The sequence below is a fragment of the Falco peregrinus genome, chromosome 9 (assembly GCF_023634155.1).
Source record: "Falco peregrinus isolate bFalPer1 chromosome 9, bFalPer1.pri, whole genome shotgun sequence".
Classification (NCBI taxonomy): domain Eukaryota; kingdom Metazoa; phylum Chordata; class Aves; order Falconiformes; family Falconidae; genus Falco; species Falco peregrinus.
Window position 1 is genome coordinate 37,203,613 of NC_073729.1, and position 19,284 is coordinate 37,222,896.

General features: G+C 51.1%; 1 protein-coding gene across 3 annotated transcripts in view; it reads left to right on the plus strand.

Moving 5' to 3' along the window:
• Positions 1-19,284, plus strand: part of RALY (RALY heterogeneous nuclear ribonucleoprotein) — a 124,299-nt gene that overhangs the window by 37,280 nt on the left and 67,735 nt on the right. For all 3 annotated transcript variants that reach the window (XM_055814522.1, XM_055814521.1, XM_005229283.4), the window contains exon 2: positions 7,924-8,014. The gene's annotated coding sequence lies outside the window, so the exon portion shown is untranslated. The remainder of the gene's footprint in view (positions 1-7,923; positions 8,015-19,284) is intronic.

The following is a 19,284-nucleotide window of genomic DNA, read 5'->3' on the forward strand; positions in this document are numbered from 1 at the left end:
CGCTCTCTGCTTCAGCAGACACCTCTTTCCCTGGGAGCTGAGCCCTCTCTCTGTTTTGTACATGGGAGGAACCAGCGCTGGCCAGGGATGCTGAAGTGTTTTTCACTCTGTTTCCAAGATGGGGTTGCCCAAGCTTCCCAGGGGTTGTTTGGAGGGCAGCTGAGCTGGGATGCTCTGGGGCTGTCTGGAGGCTGGCATGGCTCTCTGCTTGCTCCAGCTGCTGCCACAGGCAGTGTCAGTGCTGGGCAAGTGATGGAGAGCAAGGCAGCTCAGGCTCCAGGGGATGCCTGTGTTCATGTCGCAGGGGGCAGCTTGCAATCCCTAATTTAATTTATAAAAGAATGATGGTCTGTCAGTGTCTGTTCACCAGGATGGATTTCATCAGTCCAGATGACAAAATAAGCTGAGTGAGGAGGAGTTAACCCCCTCCTAACCTGCCTCCTGCTGTGGAGCTTCCCCTGGCCCTGCAGCTTTCAGGCATGGGGCGGACGTTTGTTGGAGCAGTTGGCACCCTGCTGCCCTGGAGTAACTGCCTGCCCAAGCCACGCCAGGGCTTGGGAAATGTGTGTGCCTGATGCTGTTAGCAGTCCAGGCATGTGGGAGCAGTGTGGTGGCTTGAAGACTTTTCATCAAGCAATTTGGTTCGCAGCCTGGTAGAATCCTGGGTGATGCTTGAGCAGTCCCTGGTGAGCCCCTTTCCTGCAAGTGGAACCCCTGTGGGCCAAGCCTGGCAACCTGGCAAAGCCTTGGTTGGGTCAGAGAGGGTGCTGGGCAGCTGCTGTTCCTTAGAAATATTTATTGCCGACAACTGGCAGCAGGTGATGGGAGGGAGTCCTGGAGCTGAGCGTGGGCTCATCACCTTGCTGCGCTTTCTGTATTGATGGCCACGGATGCTGAACTCATCAAGGTGCGATCTGCCCTCCTTGACTGAAGCAGGCTGTGCTGCCACCTGCCAGCCCAGAGACACCCAAGTGTCCCTCTGAGCCTCGTACTCCCTCTTAAACTTCAGCACGAACCGTCAGTGTAATTCGCTCAGCAGACTTTGGGAGGTTATTCAGCAAATTTACAAATCTAGTAAAAAGCCCAGCCCTAGGTAGAGTGGGTTAATGTTATTCTTGGCTTCATTCCCTAAAGCCAGTGGTGATCCAAAGGAGAAAATACCTGGGTTTATTCTAAAAGGGCCCTTGTGCCCATTGTGATACATTAATTTATGTTTAGGAAATAATCTATCTGCATGGCCACCTGTGGGAAGTGTCATTAGCCTCAGTTAGTAGAGGTGAGCTTGAGACACAGGGCTGGAGCCCCAGGTCAGGAGGGGAGCGGGGGGAGAGCCGGGAACTGCTCCTGAACCTCCTGAATTTCTGGCAGGTGCCTTAAAGGCCAGTCCTGTCTGCACTGCTGGCTGCTCACCAGTTTTGTTGTCAGCATTTTCCTGGTGGGAGGAGGCAGTGAGGTGCCTCCAGATTAGCGAGGCTGTGAAAAATAGCTTTCCAACTGGCCTGGTGCCCTGTTGACAGTGGGAGAGAATTTACAGGCAGAAGATGGAGACGTTGTGATTTAAAATTAGAAACGATGGGGAGCTGTATCTTTGCCCCTTGAAGTGGAACAGGAAAACTGACCTGTCCCTGATCCCATCCTGGGCTGGGATGTGGTTCAGGGTTCCCTATCTCCATTCCAGAAACGCTCTGCTCTGCTTGCCTCCGGCAAGGCACGTCTTGCCACCAGCCACCTGCTGCTGGGCACTGGGTGGCTGCTGGGGCAGGACGGCATGGGAGCGGGGAGTAGAGCTGCTCCATGAGCATCTCCTCTGGCCCGGAGCTGCTGTGTGAGGTTTGGCTCCCCTGGCTCCGTCACTGGAAGTGTCTGATGCGCTCGGCTGCTAAACAAACCTAGCCCAGGGCTGGATGAGCAGACAAGTTCCAATTAGAGGATCTAAATATTGATCACTGGGGAGAAAATATGACATTAAAGGATCGCTGGAAGGCTAAAGCCAAACTGACGTATTGCTTAAAATGAAAGGCCATGAATTTGCATCAGAATATGAGAGCAGGGCTTTGACAACAACAGGCAACTAATTAAAGTGCGTCAGTTCCTCCCTATTTTATATCCCGTAGTCAGAAGTATAGAAAAGGCACTTGTTAGAAAAATAGGCGTTGTTTAAATCCAGGATGTTACTGATAACATCCAGAAAGGCACAAAAGGTGCACAAAGCAGAGATCTCTGCTCTGGCTCGCAGGCGTCTCTCCCAGGAGGAAGGTAGGTCCTGTCAGGAACGCTTGTGCTCTGAGCTGACCGCTCCGTGTGCGTCTGGAGGTCAGATGGTTGGGTTTCTCCATGATTCCTGCCAGTCTGTCCCCACACTTGGGTGGCACCCACCCACAGCTGTTGGAAGGGCCCGGGAGGGCAGGCAAGTACCAGGTCCGCTGTTGTGCCACGGAGGGGCTGGGGCACGTGGGGGTCCAAGCTCCCAGCCTGCATGGAGAGCCCACGCCAGAGGAGATCTCAGCATGGAGGGGCACGTGTGATGAGTCTGATTTTGGGCTTCCTCAGATGAAAAAGCCTCACTGGTGGAAGCTGTTTTGGGAAGGCTTGAGCCAACTGAGCTGCCCTAAATCCTGTGGAGTCTCTCTAGCAGCTCAAAAGATGCCCTCCAGGTCTCCTTTCCCTCGTAATGAGCAGCACAACCCATCCGCAGGGCTCTCCTTGCTATTCCTTGGTTCTGCTCTCTACAGAAGGTCGACCGAACCCCTCAGTAGTAACTAGGCAAAAGTGTGTGATCACTTTGTTCCTCCTGGTGCTGGAGCATGGAGAAAGGGGCTGGGTGACCTGAGGGAAGCCAGAAACTGTCTCCCACCCAACTTGGCTCACAGGGCAAACCTCAGCACCTTGAGGTGGCTTCCATGGTGGTGCGCTCCAGTCTCACCTGCAGGCACAAAACCTCCAGGATGGCAACGGGAGACAAAGTGATACCCAGAGAGGGAGAAGCAGGAGGAGCAGATTTAGCACTCCCGTCCCAGTGTCACACGAAGGCACGTGATGTGCTGATGTCCCTCCCTTTGCCCAGCCTCTCCAGCACCACCCGCCCTTGCCCATGCTTTGCAGGGGCTCTTGATGTGCCCCAGCACGTGATGCTGAAGTTACCTTCCCTTCCTTTCAAACCACTTCGCTTGGCAAAGATGCTGTTTCTTCTCTCCCATTTGGAAAGGAAATTTTTCTGAAAAGTTTGAGGAAACAAGGAGAAAGAAACCAAAGAGAAAAGGAGTTTTCACTTACACCGTGTGGTTCTTGCTGAGGCGTGCTGCTGGTGTCAGCCTTTTTTATGTGCATCCAGAGCTGTTACCATTTCACACCTGCTCCATGCTTGTTTTTAAATGATACATAATGATGATAGGCAGTGTAAAGATGAAGCTTCATCCCCAATTAAATTGCATTTTCTGTCTTTTCATTTCCTGCCCCCGTTGAGGAGGAACCCCTAGAGAGCAAGATATTTAAGTTTAATGAAATAGGAGGTACCTGCAAAATTAAAGGTGATCTTGTTTATTAGAAGAAAGTTGGTGCTGGTGTATGGTGTTTCCAGAATATTGTGCTTCTGTGTGATGCCCTGGGGAGCGTTTCAGGTTACTGGAAATGCCGATGTAAGAATCTCAGGTCATCAGAGGAGGGAGCATCCAGTCTCTGATATCTGCTGTTTGGGAATGTTATATCCCTGCTGCAGCACTGGGCTGGTTCCTGTTTACTTTTTCTGGATTTCTCGATCGATCCCACTGCCGGTGCCAGCGCAGGTTTGGCACGTGGCCCTGGGAGCAGGTGGGCAGCACCAGCCCGGCGGGTACATCCCCGCGAGCCCCCTGGGCGAGCAAGGAGGGCTTGTCTCCTCTTCTGTATGAAATACATTCAAACCTTCAGCACGGACTTTGTTTGCAGGACTTCTGGATCTCAGCAGTTAGCAACTGGTGCAGACTTGTGGCTTTGGGGAAACTGGAAGGTGTTTTTGTTGGGGTTGCCATCCCTGCATGAGGTGTGGTGCTGATGGGCCATGTGCCGTGCTCTGAGCCCTGCAGGGCTGCAAGCACCTCGTACCAGCCCCACCGCCTCGCTGGGCAAGTTCCCTTTGCTGCCTCATCAAAATTCAGCCTGTTGTGTTGAGTCCCCTGCCCTGAGGACAAGTCTTGGGTTTTTAAGGGTCTATGATATTTCTTAGTCAGTATCTACACTATTTCATCCTTTATTCTTTCCTCCAACTTCCTCTGAATGCCATCCAGCCCCCATGATTTATTACCCTTCAGTGCATTTTGCTTTTTGTTGGAGAATTTATATTTAATTTTTATGCCCGTTATCATTCAGGGAGAGAAGGGAAATGCTTTGGGAGCCCAGAGTGAAAATAAACCAGCACATTTTAGTGCAGTTACTTTGTTTGAAAGATGTTGTTGTACTTCGGCAGGGTACTTAGCTCCTTTACTTTTGCATCATGGGTTTTGTGGTTTAACCCTGGCCGGTAGCTCAGCCCCCCGCGGCCGCTCCTTGCTCCCGGTAGGTGGGAGAGGGTCGGGGTGGGGGGGGTGTGTGTAGAAGTGAGACAGCTTGTGGGCTGAGCTAAAGGCAGTTTAACAGGGAAAGCAAAAGCCACCGGCAAGGCGTTCATTCTGCACTGCCCGTCGCGGGGCGGTGCTCAGCCACCCCCGGGACAGCCGGGCTCCATCCTGTGTAACGGGGACCTGGGGGACCAACAGCGTCACTCCGAGTGTCACCCCAGTTTATGCGCTGCGTGATGCCACATGGTTGGGGTGTCCCTGGGGTCAGTGGGGGTCAGCTGTCCCGGCCGTGCCCCCTCCCAGCTCCTGGTGCCCCCAGCCTGCTGGCTGTGGGGTGGGCGAGGAGCAGCAAAGCCCTTGGCCCTGTGCGAGCTCTGCTCAGCCCTGAGGAAAACGCCCCCCTGCTATCAGCGCTGTTCTCAGCACAATTCCAAATCACAGCCCATCCCGGCTGCCACGAAGAAAATTAACTCTACCCCAGCCAAAACCAGCACAGTGGGTTGAAGTGATTCTGGAAGAATCCCAGGGCGGTGCCCTCGGCTGAATGACTCCAGCCCTTCCAAGGGCTGCAGTCTGCCGCTCCTGCTGCCCCAATTCATTTGGGCTCGTGCACTAACGAGAAACTCTGTGTAAGGGCAGGACAGTTTGGTGTTTCATGTAGCTGTACGTTTGGGAAAAGAGGGGATTATGCAGCAGCAGAGGCGAATGACTTTTTCTTAGCTGCCTTGACCTTGTTAGTGCCAAGGTGTTTTTGTGCCACCTCCTGTGCAGCTTCCACTTCAGGTTATTGGTCAACTTTGTAAGCCTCATCTGGCTCTTAACAACATCCTCAGGGACACAAAGAGATGCAGTAATTTGGCCCTTGGTCTCAAGGAGGTGTACAGTGGAGCCAAGAGCAGAAGTCAGAGCTTCTGATGTGCTTTGATGCACCGTGTCCCTCTGCCCCCCATACTTCCCTTCCCCTTCACGCCTCTGGGGTTGGTATTGCCAGCAGGAGGAGGCTTAGGAGTGAGACAAGCACTTTTACCTCATTTGAGGTATTTAGGTGAGTTTGGGAGGGGGATGGGGAAGGCATTCAGCACTTCATCCGGATCTCAGGTAAAATCTGTGTTCCTCCTTCCTTGCTGGGTTTTGCTTCTGTAATTCTCCATCTGCCCCATTCTGTCCAAGCAGCGGCGAAGGAGGGTCCTGCAGGGCTCTGCAGGTGTCATCAGAGCTGGCTGTGAGCCGCTTGCTTCCCTGCTTCCCCAGCATCTCTGGGAGTTTTGATGTTCAGGGCCCTGCTCAGACCTGGTTTGGCCTCAAGTTTCTCTTACTCTGTCCCCTCTCCTGCACCTCTCCTGCACGAAGGCCAGTTCTCCTGGCATCGCTGCATGCATCGTTGCTTCCAGCACTTCACGCGTTCAGCTGAACATCTGAGAGATGATACCAGATCTCTGGAGAGAGTCAATAAACTTGAATGATGGGTCCATTGAAATGGAGGGGAACTGAGGAAACAGCACTGGCGAGTTCATCATGACTGTTTTGTTGGGTTCTTGGATGATGGGAAACGTGGCCACGTGGCAGCATCCCCTACTTTTAGCCTTTGTCAGTGTGGTGGCTTTTTCATGCAGAGCTTTGAACCCCAGGGCAGGAGGGATTATCCTTCAGTGCACTGCCAGAGTGTGCAGAGGCTTCTGCTGTGAAAGCCAGCATGTCACCCCTGATCAGCTCGTTAGATATGTGCGACCTCGTTGTTGGTTGAAGCCCAGTGCTTCGTTTCTCTGTCTCTTTAGTGCTTCCTCTGTTTTAATTAAAAGCTTCATTCCTGTTTGACCTTTTGCAATGCTGTGGCATAACTGAGGCTGAATTGAGCTTCTAAGGATGGAGGGTCTCTCCTGGCAGGCTGAGCAGACGAGCTATAACCACTGGCCCTAACGCTGCTGATGAGTAGCAGGAGCCCTGGCTGCCCCTCCTGCCCTCCCGGTGGGATCGGGCAGCCCGCGCATCTGGGTGTTTCACAGAGCAGGGTGGGAAAAGTGTTGTTCTTTCAATAAAAGCCATGGTTACTCGGGAGACATTGTTTGGAAGGCACGAGGTGGAGAGCATCACCAGTGTGATGAGGATGGAGAAAGCAGGGCAGGAATCTCACAGTGATTTATTGCCTGTGTTGTACGTCATCACTAGCCCAAGAAGGCTGATTTGAGGGAATGGGTTTGAGTCACTGGACCTTGTTAATGCTTAGGCGTTGGAGTGGGAGTATGGAGACCTGGCTCCAGTTCCCATCAGCTCTGGACCGTGCAGGCTGTGAGCTCCAAGGGACAGTCCTTGTCCGCAGAACCCAGGGCCGGAGAGCACAAAGCATGGAGGAGGTTTTGCTACCTCCCACCTATTCAACTACAGCTCCCAGCTTCTTGCCTGGAGTGCTGGGACCAGGGGAGGAGTCGGTGTGCGTTTGGTTGTGGGGAAGTGAGGAGCTGATGAGACCTAGATCCCATGTCCAAAGCAGTTAGCCCAGTTCCGACTGCACCAGCAGCCGTGCCCTGCAGCCTTCCCTGCAAGGAGCATCACCTGCCGGTCTGGCTGTGCCGGCACTGCTGCACCAGGAGCCTGTTCAGTGGGCGCTTGTGTGTTGCCCAGCATAAAAATGCCATAAAAAGTCCTGCAGCTCCCACTTCTGAGCTGTGATGTCCTGGTTGTGTTGCTGCCTGGCAGGTCTCTCGAGGTGACACATCGGTGCACTGTGTGCAGTCCAGCCAGGTATCTCAGCCCCTGGCAGGGAAGGGAAAGCACCTTATTTTAAAGTCTCAGGAGGAATCCTGGCAGCTCAGGGGATGCAGAGGAACAGACTCTAAAGCAGAACATTTCCATTTCATCAACATAATGTTGCAGTTCAAATTTGCCTGACCCAAAGCAAAATGTTCAGTTTCAAAACACATTTCCAAAACAGAAACAAAACAGAAGAAAAACAAACAAAAAAGAAAATTTCTGCTTTACTGTGGGATATTTCAGTTTGAAGAAGCTCTCTTTTCCCTGAACAAATCTCAGCCATCATGACCAGAAATTCTTGCCTGCCTCTCTCTGTTGGTTACCTTGTTCTCTGCAAGCATTAACATGATGTAGCAGTTCTTGTGGGATTTCTCGTGCCCGAGCCAGTCTGAACCACCTCCCCAGCAGCTCTCCTGAGTGCTGAGCCCTGCGGACACAACTGACTCTGTCTGCCCTGGTTTGAGCTCCTTGCTAAGCAGCTCAGAGTCTTAGCTCAGAAAGTCCTGAGTCTGATCCTTGCAGACAACCAGCCATCAGCTTTTCTTTCCAATACAGCACACCCTTCTCTGCCGAGGGTTAGAAAGTACTGGATTATCTGCTTACCACGACTGGCAAAAACCCCTCTGTGTCCTGATTCTTGCAGGGTGAAGCTGAGACCGTAGAGAGGTGCTGCGCCTGCTCCCGAACCGGTGACGGGAAGGACTTACAAACCCCAAGTGCCCACACCAGTCCCGGTAAGTAACCGTGTCTCGAGGTACCTTCAGGCGTGGTGGGAGAGATCCCTGCGATCCCCAGCTGCTGCTGTTGGTCTGCGCGAGGTGGGATTTGGGGCAGCCTCACTGGAGATGCTGAATTGTGTGCGTGGGCTTTGTGCTGGGTTCAGGGTGAAGGTTTTCTCTCTTTGAGCCTGTTGAAAGTGGCCTTATCCTGGTCTGGCCTAAGTGTTCCAGGAGCGAAAGGTTCGTGGATGTGCGGAGAGTCTGCCACTCCCTTGTGTGCTATTGGCAATAGAAACAAAATTGCTTTAATTATACCCTGACGGGCAGATTGTGATTGTTCTGGACATGGCACATTTTGGCATGTTTTCATTTCTGATTTATTGCTTATATTTCTTCTACAAGTTATATTTGCAGTTTGTTGTGAGTGAATACGAGCGTGGCTTCTGGGTAACGCAGAGGTGGGCTCTGCACCTGACTGTTCTGGTGCACCCCCTGCGCAGGAGGGTGCAGCTGGGCAGGGTGCTGCACCCGTGGGACCTTGTGCTCGGGGCGGGCACGTGCCGTGCAGAGCTGGTGTGGTGGTGGTGGAGGTGCCCAGAGTCTGATTGAACCGTGGTACTGCCTCTGCACGGGGAGAGTGGGGCACCTTGAAAAGGGGCTGGGAGAAAGCACGCTCTTGGTATTTCCTTGAACGCCAGCAAATCAGGGCCGTGTTTCTTAGCGCTTTGATCGGGACAGAGGAGTTTCCCCATCCCCAAAAGGTACAGCAGTGTCCTCAGGCTGCAGTTAAGGAAGATAATCAACTCCAGAGTGACAGCAGACATGGCACTATCAGGACATGAGCTTTGACATCCCCCAGACCTGGCTTGGCCAGGTAGGCTGAGCTGAAAGCACCTCTGGGAAGAGGTTTTGTGGAGGGATAGGAGAGGGTTTCGGGATCAGGTCCAGTGATGTAATGACCTAAGTATTGGGAAATGCTGGCCCAGGAATCACTGTGGCTGTTAGAAGCTCACTGTCCTTCCCGAGACACGAAGTCAATGAAGACCTGAGCTGGGAGATCTCTTCCTGGTTTTGTGTGAGTTTTGTTTTGGTAAGACTGGAGTAACGGGACTCGAGGTGAATGAAACCTGGAGTTTGCCTCAGCAGAGGGTGAGTGAGGATTTCAGGGTGTGATCGTGCCATGCGCAATTCGTGACGTGAAGGTGGAGCAGTGTAACGTTTTCAGCAGTGGACGTGGACTTTCCCCTCCCGTTCCCAGACAGATGGATAAAAGCAGGTCCTCCGTTTCCAGTTCTGCAGGTTTTCCCATCCTGATGTAACACATTTGTTTTTAAATGGTATTGTGGTTGGGTTTTTCCTTGGGAACTTGCATAGGAGGGAGCAAAAATAAATGCGATCAGGTAAAACTTCTTATTGTGCAGGTAGGAGCTCTGCTGTTCCTTGGTGGACCCCATGAGGTACCATGTGCGGTAAATAAGAATCCCAGAGTTTTACGCTTCTTGCCTCATTTGGAAATGGAATCAGGAAATGCCAAGTAGCAGAGAGGTAAAGATTCACCTTAACTTTCTCTCAAACCATAATCAGGCAGTTGAAGCAGAAAGGCAATTCGAGTTTGCTTATGATTTGTCTAAAACCATTTTCTGCTTCTAGTTTAATATACCTTCTTTAGTAGTACTGAGAATATTTTGACACAAAGTAGGACCAAAAAATTCTGACATACAGATATGTTAAACAAATGAGCTGGCTAAAAACCCTTTTCTGCATGAATAAGAGAACTACTGTGCCCTAATTCCGTAGACCAGGATTTAACTCAGCAAATGAAATTACAGGCTTCGGCAGCATTGAAGAAATACCTTATTTTTTTTAATTTTCAAGACATTTTAAAAAGGAACACTGCCAAAAGTTTTTCAAAGTTTTGGTTTGGCTGTTGGCATTTTAAACAGTGCTTTTCAACTGTGGAGGAGTCTTCTTGTACAAGGTATTTACTGTAAGTGGAGGGAAGTGTCTTTTATCCTGTGTGCACAGCCTGCAGGGCTTGAATTGCAGCACCTTCTTCAATCTGTGGGTTCTTCCCTTTCACAGGACTTCTGAATTCTTGAACACTGCTGGTTGATTATTTGCTTTTTCATTTTTCACTTCTCCCTCCAATTATTGGCAGTGCACAGAATAAAGGTTGATTCCAGAGGGAGCTGTGAAACTACCTGTTTCTTGGGGGATGCAGAAAAAGCTGTGAAAATATCTGTTATTCAGGCAATTGGAGAAGAGCATCGAGAGTAACTCTGGAGAGCTAGGAGGGCTGATGAAAGTGCCCATTATTTTGGCAATGCAGGGAAAGTCACAGAAATACCTGTTATTGAGCCCTCCTATACGGGGTTGGAAGTGTCCCATAGTGAGAGGACACAAAGCATCCTTAGGTAGCTCAGCAAAAACTCGATAGTTGAAATTTTCTGTCTACCTTCGAAAAATTGCAGTGTTGGAGCGGGCCATCACAGTGTCTAATCACAAATAAATCCAGACTGTAATCACTTGTTCAGGTCATTTAACAGCTCCGGCAGTTCCTGTCCTTCCAGGATTAGGATGGCACTCGGTAGCCCTTTAAGCTATGATCTGGTAATGACCTTCTTAGCACCCCGTGGGCCAAGGAAGGAAGCGATGTAACAGGTTTCTTAATTTAGAAGGGGCAGTGCGGGTCAGGAGGAGGTCGCAGGTGTCGGTGCCCAGTGCGGGTGCTGGTGGGCGCAGGCTCAGCTAAGGGCTGACACAGCCTGGCAGTGGCACCCAGCTCCCCTCTGTGTCCAGGGTGCCTTTGTCAAGGAAATGATGGGCAGTGGTGTAACTGGGGTGTCTGACCATGGAGTTGTAATTCTTCCCAGAGGCTCCACAGGTGTCCCGAACCCTCGGCACCCAAGCTCAGCCCTGCAGGAGCGGCAGCAGTGTGCACAGCCAGGAGAGAGGGGCAGCCTGGCAGCTGCTGGCTCCGCTCTTTGCAGCGCTCACTTTGCAGCTCTAACGTTTCAGCAGGGTGGGCAAGTGGCGGCGAGCGGCTTTGCCCGTTGTGGCGTGTTTTCTCTGGGTTTTTTAATCGTTAATTCCTCTGCGGGCAGTTAGATGGTGTGGGTTCCGATATGTGCATGCGCAAGTTTTTTATTTTTTGCATACTTCTGCAAGCATGCGCTGTGAAGGTTATTGAACGCAATTTCATCAGCAGCACCCCTTCCCAGCGCAGGGGTTACGGTGGAGGAGCAGGTGAAGCTGAAGCACTGGGTAGCTCAGAGCAGGGTGCAGTGCGCTTGGCTTTTGGAGCCCTGTCCCCAGCCCCGTGTGTTTCTGAGCATGGACAGGCTTCGTGAAATGCAAATGTTTGCAAGGATGCAGTAAAATTCAGCCATCCTCAGTGGCTTGTGTGTTCTTGAAAACCTCGAAGGAAGGGAGAAGAAGCCCAGATAATTGAAACTACCCTCAGACAGTTCCCAGCAGATAAAACAAAGTATGTGGTTTGTTCAGTGATAAAAGGTAGAAGAGGCGTCATACCTGTCACTGCTGCCTGCCGCAGAGCCCAGAGCATGCTCCTAGCAGGGGGAGCCATTGCTGGCAGCTGACGTGGAGGTGCAGAAATTGGGATACAATGCCCATTCGTACCATTGCTTCTGCAGATGGAGTGCTGGACATGCGTGCTGTCACCTGCAGCCTGCTTTGGCCACGGGTACAATGCAAACCGCTGGGTCAGAATAGGGCTGTGTAAAAGGCAGCAAGAAGGAGGTCCCTTCTGGACAAACTGAGAGGTAAGGCAGGGAGAACCGGTTAAAAATCTGCCTGGAAGGTGAGCCCAGAGTCTGTCACACCCATACTGGCTCTCTGTAGACCCAGTAGGGTCCCCAGGCTGTCCCAGAAAATGAATGGGAACTGTGGGGATAAGCAGGTTCAAGCATGCACACACCCAGCATGCTGCAGCAATGGGAGCATTGAGACCCAAGAGAGGATAGATCTGTCTTGATGATTTCTGCCAAAGTTCTGGGAATCCTGGTGTGTCTGAAGAGGTTTTGCTTTGCTATGGACTTAGCGTGGTGAGGTCCCCTATGAGATAGGGCCAGAATTCTTGTCTCAAGGCAGAGCTGACACGGGGGCTGCGAGACATGGATGGGGAGAATGGTGGTCTGGGCTGTGGAGGACAAGAACAGAAATTCCCTCCAAAGCTAACACTAACCACTCCTCATCTCCGGTAAATAAATGCAGAGACCCACTTAAAAATAATTTCAAAGTCGGGAAGGATTGCCCACGTGTCTGTGCTGGAAATAATCTAATGGCATGTGCGATATTTGCAAGCGGCTGGCTGGAGGATGTTCCCAGGCAGCTGGTTCATCTGGGACAGGTTTTGTCTTGAGTAGGTTCATGCTCACCTGGTGAGAGCAGGCTGCAGGGCCCAACAAATCCAAGGTGAGAGGAGCACTCTCCTCACACAGAGATCCCAGTCCGTGACCTCTCTCTGCAGGGAAGTAGATGAGTTTGGGTCTGGAAAAACCGTGTTCATGCACTAAACTCAGCACTAAAGCTTGTCGTGAAAGCAGAGCGTGTCGAGGCTTGTTTGGATTGAAGATGATTTGGAGTCATTTAGCAGTTGCAGGCACCAGGAGTGTGGTCTGCAGGCTCAGATCCTGGTGTGAGCCAGCTCTGAAGTTCTCCGTGATGGAGCGGTCCCCTCCCTTTGCCTCCACATGCATTCTGCCTATGCGGAGCTGGGCTTAGCTGGCTTTGAGTGGGAACCCAAGGAGTTCCAATAAAGGATCAGGTTTTACAGTAGGAGCCAAGCCCTGACATGCTGAACTGCCATTCTTCGTGCTGGAGCCTTCAGAGGGGAATGCCAGGCGCTGACCTTCCCTGAGAAGCTGTTTCCTCACTTCTGCCCGTACCAGGCTTGCAGAGCTCTGCTGGGGCTGAGTCGGTGGAAGATGAGATGGTAATTAACCCTTTATAAACAGCCTCATTGCTCTGCCCCCGTGGTTGCTTTTAAATAAGGCAGTCAGTTGCATGAAGGTCTCAATCATGCTGCTGAGACAGCAGGAAAGCTGTGGCGTTTCCACATGCCAAGTGATGATCACATCGGAGGCCATGGCCAGCAGCTCCACCTGGGCCATCCTCCGGCTCTGGGCCTTCCAGCTGATGGTGTCCGAGTGGGAAGTTCTGTAGCTCAGTCATCTCTCGGTATGTGAGAAGAGCAGAGCACTTGGTGTTATCAAAGGACCCCAAGGCTGGACAGAAAATCAGAAATGTCTTCACATGATCCAGTATGGTACTGTACCTGGTTTGGCATTTAAAACCTTGGTAAACCAAAAAACCTCAAGCATGTGTCTAATTTTAAACCTATGAATTTGGCCAAAACTCTTTTGCTCAAAGAAAGCCATTGGTTAATAGTACCTTCCTGGATCAACGATTAATTTCTAGAGCTGAGCTGGTTTCCTGCGATCAACCAAAATGTTTGATTCTTTTAAGAGCTGAGCAAGTGATTCATAATGAATACTGTATCTGAGAATTAAGTTTTCTGCAAATCTTGATCTTATCAAAATAACATGTCAAATTAAATTATCTGATTTGGGGATTTGGTTTTTTTTTTTCTTATCTGGATTTGCTTTTTGAAACTATCTGTTTCTCAGAGCTTATCAAGATTTGAAGGTTAATTCAGATTAAGGTAGTGCATGAACAGAAAGTGTAAAATCTTTTCCCAAATAAATGCTGGTGTAAGCACCAGCTGACAGATGATCACACAAGTCATTTCTTCTGCATGGCTGAGGATAATGCCTCAGGTGATAATGTTTGCAGAATGAAACCTTAGAAGTTTCCAAATTGCTCCAGAGAGAAGGCTGGAGCTGCCCTGGGTGTTGGTGGTCCATCACAGGTGCATCCCCCGGCTGTGTGTATGTGTTCGCTGAGTGGGACCCCAGCTGGAATGAATGTGTGAAGAGCTCAAGGGAGTGCTTACAGGCTTGGAGTGAGGTGGGTTGTATTTACTGACACCTTAAATCCCTCTTAGAGAAACTAGCTGGTGGACGGAAGGATGAGAATGGGTTCGTCTCACCTCTTTCCGAACCACCAGGTCCTACCAGCTTGGCTTGTTTTCCACATCACCTACGAGGTGTTTTCTGCCTCTCCTGCCAAGAACCACGTGCTGTCCACTCAAGCAGTATTGCACATTATGGAGAGAAAGGCCAGAGGACAGGATTTAATACTAGATGGAGACAGGTTTAAGTGCCTGCCTCAGGGTTCAAGTTCTCCACTGTAATTTTCCCCGATTCCCTGGCCAGTGGGCTGGGCTTCAGCTGTCGGAGTCAGCGTTGAGGAGCTGGGCCTGAATTTCTCAATTCTCAGCCTCCAAAGGGGGAACAGTCTTTCTGCTCCAGTTTGAACTGGTGTTCTGACCATGAAAACGTTGCTCCATGAGGTGCTCAGACACTGGGGACAGGAGACGAGATCCCCAGTGCTGCTCATTCACTCTCCTCGCCTAACCAGATGCAGCTTTCTGGCTGCATCTCTCAGTACCAGAGCTGGAAGGTAAATCAGAAAGCAGAAGTTCAGGGGGTGCCTTAAAATGAAAATACAAAAATAGATCTTTCTTTGCACATCTTTTCTCAGCTTCCCTTTGCAAGGCTGTGTTGGCGCGTGCTTGATGGGATATGATGGCTCTGACCTTGTCAGATGCATCAAATATGACACGTGAGCATGGATTTTTTTCTGTTTTTTTAAGGAGAGAAATAAGGGTTAGCAAGAAATGCAGAAAAGACAAACAGGCAGATGGCCACGTTCCTTCATCAGTAGAAATCCAGGCCTGAGATTTGTTTCCAGCTTGGCTTAAATTGGAGGTTTCAGGAAATGAGCCAAAAAATTGCTTATTTTACTCTCCCCCTTCTGTAGCATTTCATTATTGTATGTGCTTCTTCTGTGAGGAACTGACCTTTGCAAGCAGTGGTGTGACACACAGACATGGTGCTAATGTAAGGGACCTTGTGCTGCCTGGAGACGTTAGGCTGGATTCCTTTCCCTGTGTGCTGTGACATCCAGAGGATGCTGGATGGTACCATGCACCCTGTGTTTATGATGTGAGGTAGGTTTTGTGCAGGGCTTTTTTTGTGTGCTAAAATCCTCTCTTGTTTTCTTCCTGAGAGTGGAGGTTCAACCGAAAAACCCAGGGTCTGTGGATCAGTAAGGGTGACCTTGGGATGTGCTGGGTAACCTTGGAGGACTGATCTGGGTCCCCAGCTTTCCTCTGGTAGGCAAGCTCTTGGTCATGGGCTCTTCTTACCCCCTTCACAGGAGGGACAAGCGGGGACCCTGGCAGCTTGGTCTCTTGCCTGTTCTCTCCTGTATGCGGGGGGAAAGCCCCATAATCAAACCCAGTTTCATTCCTCTGCATCTTTCCCTAAAAGCCTGGTTTTGCCATGCTGTCTGGGAACGAGAATGTGGCACCTGCGCCCTGCTCGCCTCCCGTGGGTTGTTGTGCCCCATCTCGCCTGCTGGCTGCAGTTACAGATTGAACATGTGCCTGGGTTGCAACGAGCACAAAACAGAACCTGGGGTGTCTCTGGGGTTCCCCCAGCAGCAGCGTCATGGCTTGGAGCAGCGGTGTCGGCAAGCTCAGCCTGGAGAGGTGGTGGTGGGTCTGCAGTGCCCACCTCAGTGTGCCTGGCCACGGGGTGGATGTGTGCATTATACCTCAATTTCTTCCAACACGCACAAACCCAGGAAATAGCAAAGCTTCTGAACTGAATCCTCTTGAATAACAGATTTCTGCTTTGAAGGTGCTGTGTGCAGGGCAGTCTCAGGGCACTCTGAAGCTGGGTGAGCTGAGGGTGTTGTTAACACCATGCCTTTGAACAATGACTCTTTGTAGTTAGGAGGGTTAGTAATTATAGGAATTAGTGTTTTAAAGAGCAAAAGCTTCAAATGTGGTTATATTTGGAAAAATAACTTGGGAAAGGAACGTCAACCTGCTCAGCAGTTCTGCCTGCCCCGTGACTCTGGGGACACGCAGCTTAGTGCAATACAGGTCCAGGGCAAACGTCGGTGACAGAGTCCACGCGCGCAGGTGGAAGGGTCTGTCCCCAGCAGCCTGCCCAGGTAAGCTGCACAGCCTGACCGTGCTCTGACACTCAGCCTGCTCCACCTGTGCGCTCCCTGGTGTTAATTTAAACCACTGGGAAGCTAGTTGCCAACTGCTGGGCTATAAGTGACACCCCCGTCACCTCGCAGTGACCCAGAGGCTCTCGGTCACTTGCTTGTTGTGCCTTCGTATGGAAGAACAAGGCAGCTTTTGGTTTTGCTGTGTGCCAAAATTCCCACTGAATCTCACTAGCAAAACTAGCAGAGGTGTGGGAAATGACTCCAGGATCTGTGGAGACAGAGTTCATTAATCATAAGACGTGCTCACAAAATAAGGACCGGCAGCGTGACGGTGAGACGCGGAGTGGGGTGGTGGGAGCAGCACGCTCAGCTGTGGTTCCAGCGCAGGCAGCCTGTGGCCGGAGCCCTGCGGTGCCCAGCTCCGCACTGCGCTGAACCCAGACTGAGGTTTGGTTGGACAGAGTCCTAATACCCCCTGTGTCTTTGCTCTGGTATGTTAAGGAGTGGAAATACACACTTTTCCTCCTCTATTTATGCTACAGCTTCCCTGAGACCTTACCTGCTTCCTATTATGTGTAGGGTACAATGAACTATCACTTTGCTCTCTGTAGTCCGGTTCAAAGAGAAGCCAGAGAGGTTTGTTAAGGCAGGGAGAGAGGTTAGGGAGCCCATTTTGCCTTCTCTGATGTTGTTAATTATCCATTACTTCTTCTCCAACCTGCCTTGCAAGCATTCACTGGAGTGCTTGGTCGGTGGCCACTGAGACCCGTGAAAGTGCTTGTGCCATCGTGATGCTCTGAACCTGTTCCTTGTCCAAATTTGGCTGCATTGTCAGTGTACTGATCTTGTTTGTACCCCTCCTGGAATATCTAAAAAGTCTGCTTTGCTTTTTTTTTTTTTCTTTTTTTCATTTGCTTGTCATAGCTTTGAATGCCTTTATTATTTCTTCTTCCCTCCTCTGGCATAGATCCCTTCTGCTTATAATCTTCTTAGCCGTCTCTGAGCACCGAGGCAGCCTGTTCATTTCAAAGAATGCTGCTTTAAAGGCAGGTGTGATCCAGACTTGTCCAATTCTTTATTTTCCCCTGTGATTTGAAGGGCTTGAAAATATTCATGTAATCATTTCCCCCACACATGCCCCCAAATACTCTTTGGCTCTTCTTCTTGCATCCCTACTCCTCATGAGACATCCTCCAAAGGCAAAGTCCCACATGCGCTACAGTGCAATTAACGGTCCTGTAATGAAATACTGACACAGGGAGCTTGGCAGTGATGGGCACCAGCAGCTCACAAAGCTCATTGCTCATGCTGATGTGATAACTGGAGGAGGCTCCTGTGCTCTTGGGCAGCCTGTGAGTGCACCAGCGTCCTGGGCTAAAGAGACAGACGCGTGAGGCCAGAGGCGGGACTGCCTGTCTGGGCTGAACAGTGGGTCCCATCCCACCGCTGCAGAGCTGACAGCAGGACCTGAATTACAAACAGAAAATCTGTCAGTGCAAAACCAGCGGTGTTGGGACGCTCCATCCTGCTCTGCGCAGAGCTGATGAGCTGCTGCTTACCCTCTCTGGCACACAACAGTAAATCTTTTGAAAATTGCCATGCCCCCAGCCCATGACTAACTGCTGCCTTCCCGGTGACACACCTGAGGCTGGGAAGCAGGCGATGGACTGCAGGGTTTTGGGCTGACCCCACACAGCTCTCAGCAGCACCGTGCCCAGCACAGCAGCCCTGGGCCCTGACCGCACAGAGATCTGGTGCCTTAAGACAGGGCTCAGCGCAGCCAGGCTGCTGAGCAGGGAGCCACTGGGGAGCTGCCTCGCTCCTGACTCACAAAGGTGGGCAGATACAGGACTTCAGGGGAGCCTGCGTTCCCGGTGCTCAGGTGAGATGCGCGACTGCCAGGCTGCTGAGTCGTACTCTCTCCATCCACCCCCTTCTCCATCTCCAGTTCCCCCAGTGCATGTCATTAATTTGTTCAAAGTGGAACAGCTTCAGCCTACACGGGTGAAGGGGGCTTCTCCCAGGATAACCCTTGAGGGAAGAGGGTGTTCCCCTGTGCAGTCTCAGACCTGACAAATTCAAGTCCCTGATGGCAAACAGACCCCACAGGGGCCTGGATGTAAGTCTGCGCTTGGCACAGAACTCCCCTGAGTCCTCTGCCCATCACCCAAAGGCTGCCAGTCCCATGAGCCTGAAGAAGGCACAGGGTGCATCCACGTCAGGTCATGGGCTAGACTGAACTGCAGTGTCCGAAATGTTGGTGAATTTTGCACGGGGGCTGCAGGGAGCCCGTGGTTTCATTTTGGAGCGCCAGAGGGGAGTCCCAGTTGCAGCCAGCTCGAGCCTGACCTGCTCACCCCTTTCCTCGTGTCTCAGCAGACATGCATTTTAGATACCCAGCTAAGATACGCCACCTTGCAATGCCTCATCCTGCAGGCAGCACCCGTGCCCTCTCCGTCAGGGGCAGAGGGGTCAGTGGAAGGAGACCTTTTGCAGGCAGATGGGGGGCGTCAATACCCCCACCGCATTTTGGCTGCAAAAGCCAAGGAATGGAGCGTGGTATACCAGTGCCTCCACACTAGCAACACTGCCTCCTGCGAGATGCTTCCGTTCTTCTTCAGTGGTCTCCTGCTTCTCATAGTCTTGAAAATGCATCTACATTGTTTATCTGACCCTCACACACAATCACAGCCTTTACAGCCTCTGCCTTGGCTCCTATTACACTTTCCAAAACCTTTTCATTGCCTCGGTCCTCTAATCTTTCTGCCAGCAACCATGTTTTATGCCTTGGTTATGCCTCCCTTCCTTTTAATTAATTTTTCACACTACCTTGCTTGTCCCTGATGCCCTCTTTTATTTAATTTATTGCTCACTAGCCATCATAACACCTGGGCAAGCCTTTAATTTATCTCTTCCTGCGTCCCGTCATCCCCTCTGTCCTTTCTCTTTATTGATTTCTCCAGTTTGATTTCACCCTGTGCTTGCCACAGCATGGTCTCCTCCCCTCCCTTCCCCCTCAAAATTGCTTGGGTGAATTTCTCCCCCCGTTAGTCACCTTGCTGCCTTGTAACTCCTGGCCCAACAGGGCTGAGGCTGCTGTTGGTTGGGTCCCCACCTTGCTGGTGCTTGCCTTCACCCCAGTCTACAAGTGTCTCAAAACTAAATCTTGGTAATTC